Source organism: Pinus tabuliformis, chromosome 4_1 (assembly GCF_031772625.1).
Source record: "Pinus tabuliformis cultivar Carrire ecotype Pingquan chromosome 4_1, CPIR1, whole genome shotgun sequence".
Taxonomy (NCBI): domain Eukaryota; kingdom Viridiplantae; phylum Streptophyta; class Pinopsida; order Pinales; family Pinaceae; genus Pinus; species Pinus tabuliformis.
In genome coordinates, this window is record NC_142303.1 from 389,046,688 (window position 1) to 389,055,931 (window position 9,244).

Here is a 9,244-nt window from a genome sequence, read left to right on the forward strand (position 1 = left end):
AAACTCTTTTATTAGATAGTTACAAAAATAGTTACCTTTTTCATTCGAGATAAAAAAATAATCTCAAAAGAGGGAATCCAAGGAAGGCAAATGAGGAAATTTGGAAGCCACAGAAGGAAAGGAATGAAAACTAGATTCAAATACATGCCCAGGACAGGTATTGTTGAGCTCGACCAAGAGCAAGTGAAGCCTCAAGACCATTATCAATTCTAGGTTGAGCCTAAGGGATTAAGAGGTTCTGGTGCTTAAGAATTAACCCTGTTGAGGTACTAATGAAAAGAAATTGTTCTGGTACAATGATGATTAGAGGAGAGTAAAAGACAATTACTTTTCTCACGGTTGGGTGGTGTGGATTACCCTGTGGATTCCAAGACAACTCGGTATCTCAGATAAGTATTATTAACAAACAAAAAAAATACATAAGTGAGAATGTTTAAGTTTTGTCTGTGCATTATTAAATCTTGTGCATGCACTAGAATTCAGATAATTTGGGTTCTGGAATGCATTTTAATGTATATCATTCAGATAATTTGGTTCTCGAATGCATTTTGATGTATATCTAGTGGTTAACGTATGTTCATGCAATTGTGGATTCCAAGACAACTTGGTATCTCAGATAAGTATCATTAACAAAAAAAATACAAGTGAGAATGTTTAAGTTTTGTTTGTGCATGCACTAGAATTCAGATAATTTGGGTTCTGGAATGCATTTTAATGGATATCTAGTGGGTTAACCTATGTTCATGCAATTTTACTTCGTAATTGAGTAGTTACATGATGCATCTATGAATTAAAGAGTAATAACATTTGATTGACGTGCAGGGTACCAATGGGAACTTTTGAGAATAAAGAACCTCAACACAAGAATTTACTTATATGGTCCAGTCAGAATTTCAAGTGTCTTTTCTTTCTATTAGGTTAACAAGTAGCAAGTGTGAGATGTTATTGTCCTTAGGGAAAATGGGTAAATTAAGTTGTGTACATATGACTGAGACGGAAAAACTGTGGATTACTGCTTAGGTTAGTTCCCTGGCCCAACCAGAATTAACCGGCTACCTGGACAGTCTTGAGGTGGATCCGACCGACAAGTAAACAGGCCGAGACATTTAAACTTACTATCTAAATGAAAACTTGATTTTTGTGTAAAACAAAAACATAAGGAATAAAAAGTAAACTGCATCGGTACTTTAAATGCACAGATGAACCCCGAGGACTTCCATAACCAAAGAGAAGTTTTCTTTAAACGGAGAACTTGGAATACCCCTTTCAGAAGTACGCATCAATCTAGATAAATTCATCAGAATAAATGATTAACCAGTCACAGGAAAAGAATACTGTTATATTCCCATGTTAAAGAAAGTTTGAATTTAAAACACATAATCTAGAACATGATATGGTATCAAAATCCTCACAACTATAGAAAACAGAAATTATATTAAGCACATCTCTGAACGTAGGAATAAATTTACAAGCATCAAGATTTAAGGGTATCCATATGTTTTGAGTCTAGCTGAGAACTGTTAACCCTAACTACGAACAAATTAGGATTTACATGGTGAAAGAACCAAGAAAGTATTATAGAAAAGAAAATAACCTCTTTTAAAATACTATATGTTATACATGCATAATTATCTACTGAGTTCTAACCGAGAAATATTCAGAACGATAAGTAGATTCCTAGCTTCATCAGAGAAACGCTCAGAAACTTAGGCACTTGTAGAGGAAAGAACCCTCATGTCAAGACATTGTACCATGAAACCCTTACATATAGAAAAATGATAGAAGGAACCCTGCTCTGTCCTCTTGATGTATTACTTATGTTTTAAACCCGTAAGCAAAGGAGGGCACGGTAAAGACTCACTTTGAAGGCAAACATTGTAAAAGAGGAACAAAATCTTGCCTTAAAGAGCATGTACTTTACCTGGAAGATGTATGATGCCAAACCCTTACTCGCCCTCTGCAACCACAAACAAACAAACTTAAATTAAGAGATCCTTATATTTAGTGAAGACATAAATGAGATTTAATGCACAATATCAGGGGTGTAAGTACTTGCATACCTTACCTGGAGGTTTTGGTAAATGTGGACAGGGGTTGAAGAGAAAGTATTTCCTAGCAGTTCAATCCCTACAAGTTCCGGAACAAACCTCCGTCAACCTTACCTTGCTGAAGGTTCAAGAAAACTAACCTTACAGGAGAAACCATAATAAAATTCATATCCAAGGGGGAAGACCATTCTACCTGACAAGATTGTAGCAGAGTGCTCATGGGGCATCTTCCTTTCAAATGAGGGACAAAATCCAGGTAAAACCCGGTAGTTTTCCTTATCTCCTTGTATCAAAGTGTATCAAAGAGTGACTGTAGGATCAAAACCCTACCTCATCAACGGTGGGAATTATTCCAAGTGTGATCCGTAGAATCCTTGATATTTTCACCATGTCATATGTATTGTGGGACAGTTGGTCCCACTCGACACCAGTGGGACGAGGATTGATTATGTAATAGTTGCTTTCATTATATTAATACAAATCAATAATCCATCTTTGAAAAAAGATGTGAAAAGAACACATACAACCAACATAATGTTACTATACAGATTGCATTCATTTAGTAACAACAAAATATTTTGTTTATTGGACTTTGTATTTATGTTTCATTGAACTTCACATCATGAATACCTTGAAGGTTACCAAAATTATATGGTTCATAATAAAAATTTTATTGTAAGTTAATTGTTTTTACAGTAAATGAGTGTTACATTTTTTTTTACATAGAGTAACTGAGTGTTTTATATATATATCTGGATATAATTTTTAAATTTGTAGTTATCTTTTTTAACAAATTTAGGTATATTATATTCATTCTAAAATACAAAAGGAGTAGGGCTTCCCAATACAAAAAGGTTGAAGCGATCAAGGGATATGGAGAGACAAAATTCCCTCATCCTTCCTTTCTAATTGTTACATTAACTTCAAAAGATACTAACTTACCAACTGCATTTAACTTGAAAGATCTGACAAATTGCTGAAGAAGCATAATACATTTACATAACATCAATAGATATGATTGAAAGTAAAACGCTGAGAGCGGGGAATAATTTCTATTGGTTTGAAAGGAGAGTCATAGTGAGCCATGAGTAGGTATTCCTCTTAGTCTTTGTTCACTAAATTTTCCTTATTCTTCTGGATCTTACTGCTACAACCCAAAGTATTTGAGCATTCTCCTGGTTTTTTAGCAACCAACTCTTGTAGCACACTGATTGCATATTCCAAATGAGGACATTTACTATTGAGTTGCTTGAAATGTTTTATGTACTCATTGCATTGATTATAGGGATATGCAATATATTTTTTCCTTTTATCCTGCCACTGAATATGCATGGATCGAATCTGGTCCAGATCAACCTTAAGGGACTTACAGTGAGGGAAAGATTGAGTCTTAGGAAACAAATCAGTGGGATCTATGATGAAGGAAGCAAGGGAATAGAAAGAAATGAGGAGAACGAAGAGGAGAGGAACTGAAATTGTAGGGGAAGAAGAAAGGAAATGTTGGAGGGAAGAGTGAGGGCAGCACAAGGAAATGAAGGTGAATATATGAAGAAATGGGAAGGGATAGTCAAATGAGAAGCCTGATGGTCTAAGGAGGAATGATTACAATGGTATTGATAAGGGAAAATGGAAGAGGGATTGAATCGAGGGGGATCCATATCTACTTTGAGATGGGAGCTGTGGCAGGTGAGGAGATTGGATGGATAAGGTTGTTGACAATAGAGCAAAGGTACGGGAGGAGAGAGAATTATTTTATGAACACGTGATAAACAAGTGAGAGAGGGGAGGGATGGGAGGAATTAGAGGATGACTTTGGAGGGGATCTCATTATTTATTTTTACTTCTCCATGGGGTCGGACATAAACATTATTTGCGTGCTTGTCAACCAACTTATTGTTCTCTCTTAGAATGTGAAAGAAGGAAATATTTCCTAAGTTTTTTAGCTGACATTGGATTATGGTAGTAATTTTACCGAGATCGACATTTTTCGGCTTTGTATTCTTAATCATTTGCTGAATTAGGATTGAGGAGTCCCCAATGATGACTAGGTTCATATAATTTTTGTTGCTTAGGGTTTTGGATCCCAGTAGATGTTAGCCTCTCTCATAAAACAATAATAAATCCAAAAATAAATAAATTAATTAAATATTCCAAGTTAGGAATTTGTGCCTAACTCTTGGGTTGTTCCTCTAAGATAGGAGTTAGTTTAGGTAACTCCTATATTGGTGTGTGTCTGGTGAGAAATTATCTCAACCAAAGGAGAAATTATCTCAACCAAAAGTGTCTAAGATAGCATGCACTATCTTGAGAACACTGTCTCTCATCTATTTATTTGTAACACTATATTCAATTATTTTAAGAAAGAAGGCATGAGTGAGAGATAATACATGAGGAAGCATGAGGCTTCAGCCTTTTTCCGCCAATATTTTATGTGTGATTTATATATTTGTCTGAGTTAATCTCTTTTTTATCAGTAGAAACCAATACACTTCTACTGATCCATTGGATATTGGTGGCCACCCTCCTCTTCCACTTGGACCCCCAACATTGTCTCTTCTAGTTTTTTCAGTTTACTTAATTGTAGCACAATTTACTATTTTTAGTAGTTTTTCGGGTAGTGAACTTCCGGAGCCATTTTGAGGCCCTAAATGGCGTTTGTAGGGGAACAGAGAGACCGAAAATCCCTAAAAATTTTGAAATGTATGTTTTTGGCCTATTCTTCGATACTTTGAAATGAGGTATTATTATAACCAAACGGAGATCGTATGCCAAGTTACAACCCTGGGAAATTGATGTACCAGTTTACCCAAATGGGGTCGACAGTTGTGATGCTTCATCTCCTAAGGTTATGTTTCTGGATGTTTAGGGTTTTTATTGTTTCTCAATAATAAATAGGCCTTAGAGCATCATTGTAACACAGTTCAGAGGTATGTAGCCACAACATCTCTTCTCAAAGATAAGTTACCATCGTCCAAGCAAGTCTTATTTCCATTATGTTTGTAAGAATATTTCATTATTTGATATTAATGAAATGAAGTATTATTTATGCCACATATTTGTATTTATGGTTATATCTATAATTTGTTTCATTCCTGTTTAAATTTGGATAAGTGGTATCCAAGTGGTTTGCTCTTTCTCTATTTTTCTTTGCATGTCCCCAACGAGGTCGGGATATAAGGAGTTAGGGCTTGAACTAGTCGAACCTTTGCAAGACCAGCCTCACAAATCTTGACGGCCTCCCATGGGGGAAGAAAAGAAAGATGAGGGGACAAGAGATCCTTTCAAAATATTGCTGGAAGAAGCCCTCAAGCAATAAAGGAACGCGATGATGGACAACTTTGCACAGATCCTTTAGCGGCTACCCAAGGGTGACGCATCTGCTTCCAGTAGCTACTCTAGAAGCGCCACACCCTTTAAGGTACAAGTTAAATTTGAAATTCCCATATTTGAGGGTCAGATAGATGTGGATGCTATAGATAAATGGTTAAATTTTCTAAAAGGATATTTTTTTGTTCATGATTTTCCCAGTCAGGAAAAGATTACTTTTTCTCTTTTCAAATCCACCCCCCAACTCAAGGATTGGTGGGAAACTTACTATGAGCAGAAGGATGAAAGTACACACTCACTATTTTTGGTCGCACCCACTTGGGATTCATTCCAGGAAGCCATCAAGGAGAAGTACTACCCTGTCGGGAGTTATGAGGATAAATAAATAAAGTAGACCACACTGTGATAGGGAAGGGACCAAGATGTGCCAGAGTTTACCAATGTTTTTCATACCCTTCGCACGAAGTTGGGTATCAAGGATTCTGAGAAATATTTGGTACTCAAGTACCGCAACTGCCTACACAAGTACATCCAGGATGAGATGGAGTTCTTAGACATCTCCTCGCTCGACACGGTGTACCGATACCCTATCAAGATCGAGTAGAAGCTTAAACAGAAAAAGCAAAACTTTGGATCTGCGAATCCAAAGCAAAGGAAAGGTGCCCCCAAACCATAGAGTAAAGGGCATGGCCAAGGCGGGCGGCCCATGAGAACCTGTTGAAGCCGCAAGAAAATAACAACACCATGAAGACAAAGAAGGACATGGGAAAGTAGTGTGAGTTCCATAAGAGCTCCACTCACAACACAAGTGAGTGTTGGGCCAGGCAGTCACTAGTGGTTGAGCTGAAGGCTTCTGAGTCTAAAACATGTTTTGACTTTGAGGATCTAGGCCTCTCTACTTATACAACTAAAGTCCCCAATGAATTCCTTAAAATTAGGGAGGCCTCTCTACTTATACAACTAAAGCTCCCAAACTCGAGATAAACTAACTCTTTGTCTCTCACTTTCTCGGGTGTCTTCTAATCCTCATGGCTTGGCTACTTGCACTCTAAGTTGGTGTGATGGATGGAGGAATATTCAAATGGGGGAGAAGTAAATGAGGAGGATTTACCTCCAATCCTGCATTCAATTCATATTAGTCCACTAGGCATAATATCCAACTCTAACAAATCTAATAAACAAAATATAATAAAAATCATGTAACAAGTTGTGAGAAAAGTTGGTTTGACTAAGCTAGGAGGTGAATTAAGGTCCATATAATTACCCAATGATGAGGCTCATCAGGTGTAGTGATGTCACCATGTGAAGTTTGATGGTGTTGTTGTGGGATGTGTTTTCATGAGTGTATGGTTGTAAATGCATTTGTTATGCATGTCAATGTCCATATTTTGTTATGTATGCATTATCATGGTTATGGTTATGCATGTATGGTTGGTCAAACATGAATTGTGAGGTCATTATATTTAATTAGGTCATCATGATGATATTGGTATGTTATGATGCTAATGTGTTGGCTGAGATAGAGCAAGAGATTCAGATCATTAAAGTGAAGTTGCAACAATGGACTTTAGGGTAAGAGAAGATCATCATATAAGTTTGTATGGTGGACATATAGGTATGTTGGTTAATGTTTGTTATAAGAATTAGTGTTACTGGTATGCTTTTCATTCTATTATTATTATGGTTAGATGTATGATAAATGATATTTGATTAGTGTAGCTGTATGCGCATGTGTCGAATATTCATGAATGATAGTAACATGTGGTTGTATGCATTACTATTGTTTTTTATGATAGTTAACTTAATGATTATTTTATATATTGTTGATGAGCATGTTATATGTTAGTTGATTATTAGGGTTATTGCATTAAAATCTTGATGTTATATGTATCATTCTAAATTGGATTGGCCTATGAAGATGGTTTGGGTTACAACATTAAGGTATGAGTTTGACTATGTCATCTATTTGATGTTTGAGTGTTTGATTATGTCACCTAGTTGATTTATTTAACATGGTAGGTTTGCAAGTTGGTTGAATGTTTGATTAATTTCATAATATAAGTATGTGTATGTAATATTTCTCGAAGGAATGATCCTTTTATAAGATGGTTTCACACATATGTGTTGAGATAATTGATATGTAGATGTGTGTAAGTAGGTGACAGTTATAACATTATGTCTAATGACTATGAGTTGACTATGGAGTATGACATGATTGTTAGTCTTGGTAAAGGTTGATTTCAAACTAGTAGATATGTTGTCCTAATATTTGGAACATGTGGTTGACATGTGCATTCAGTTATAAGGCAGCATGATTGGAACAACGAGGTAAGATAATTGGTATATTGTTACATTTATTTATGCACTGACAGTTATTTGTTATGGAAGTATGATACAGAGAATTGCATGACAAATAAATTGCCATTGAATCTTGAAGAAGGCTCAAGTTGAGATTTCTGTTGGAAGCACTCGGAACCCATGGGGATTGAGTCATGGCGTTTGTTGAGAGTCTTATGCTTTCGGTACCTTGTCATTTTATTGTGCTTGATTTGCAGTTTTGTTATGTCTAGTGCATGATCATGCCACTTTGTTTGCGGTGTCATATTGTTATTGGTTTTCATGATTTTCTTCTTTTTGTTTATTATTCTTGCATTTTATGTTTTGAGGGTCTTGGGAATTGGTTGGGAAAGAAGAAAGTTGATGGAACTCTCAGAGAGTTGTGTGAAACCCAATAGGTAATGAAGGAATCAGATGAAATTGGTGCATGTGTAAGGGCAACTAAAGGTAAGAGTATGACTATTGACTAAGTTGGTTGGGTCCATTAGTGTAAATGAGAATCATGAGAAAGTTAATAGGAAAGGTAAAGTGAGTGAATGCGAGGCATCTGATTCCTTGGCTATCTTGGGAATAGTTGTTCTCAGTGTTGTGCATGGATAAATGGAATTCTCTTAACCTTGACCTTATGATATTTGGTAATTATATTGTGATCATGTTTATGCCAATGTTTATACATATGCATGTATATATGTATGTATGTATGTCATTGTCAGACACAATCATGATTATTTTATGTTGATATTTATATGTACATCCGTATGTATGCATACCATTGTCTAACAGGGTCATCACAAATCGTTCTTGTGGAGGAATGATTTCTTATGCAGGTGAATGGCCTGAAGAGATTCTTGGTTCATGAGGAATCAAGTGGGAAGAGTAGCTTGATAGATCTCTGAGGTCAATATCATGTGGATATGAATTGATATTATGTGATTATATTATGTCTATGCTTATGTTATGGACATGCTAACGCTGAGAGATACATCAGCAGAATGAAAATAGTGTGATCTGTGGCATGCTAGGATAAGCATGGACGACGAAGAGACACTAGAAGCAAGGCTTCTTGGTAGAGGCAATGTGGTCTCGGATGTGAAATGCTATTGTTGTGTATATATTGTGCATATTTTATATTCAGTGATTGTACCTATGGTGTTGTGTGCATATTGCATATGCAGTGTTGGGTATAGATGGTGCTATGTACATGTTGGATATGCAGTGTTGTGTACATATCATATTGTGCACATGATGGATATGTGGTGTTGTGTGCATGTTCGATATGTAGTGTTGTGTACATATGATGCTATGTACATGTTGTATATGCAGGGATATGTACATATGGTGTTGTGTGCATGTTGTACAAGTGGTACTATGTACATATGGTGTTGTGTGCATGATTGTGCATGTGGTGTTGTGTGCATGATTGTGCATGTGGTGTTGTGTACATGTTGTACATATGGTGCTATGTGCACATGGTGTTGTGTATATGGCATGCATATGGTTTTATGTACATGTGGTGTCGTGTACATGTCATG

General features: G+C 36.2%; 1 long non-coding RNA gene across 2 annotated transcripts; it reads right to left on the reverse strand.

Annotated features, from left to right (window-relative positions):
* Positions 1 to 1,415: 1,415 nt before the first annotated feature.
* LOC149175923 (uncharacterized) lies at positions 1,416 to 2,413 on the reverse strand. 2 transcript variants are annotated; one of them, XR_016258582.1, is made up of 3 exons: positions 2,242 to 2,413; positions 2,061 to 2,127; positions 1,416 to 1,957 (listed from the first exon to the last, which is right to left on the reverse strand). It is a non-coding gene; the product is annotated as an uncharacterized LOC149175923 (long non-coding RNA). The 2 variants fall into 2 exon arrangements; XR_016258581.1 differs by having other exon boundaries at positions 2,066 to 2,127; positions 2,242 to 2,394.
* Positions 2,414 to 9,244: the final 6,831 nt, after the last annotated feature.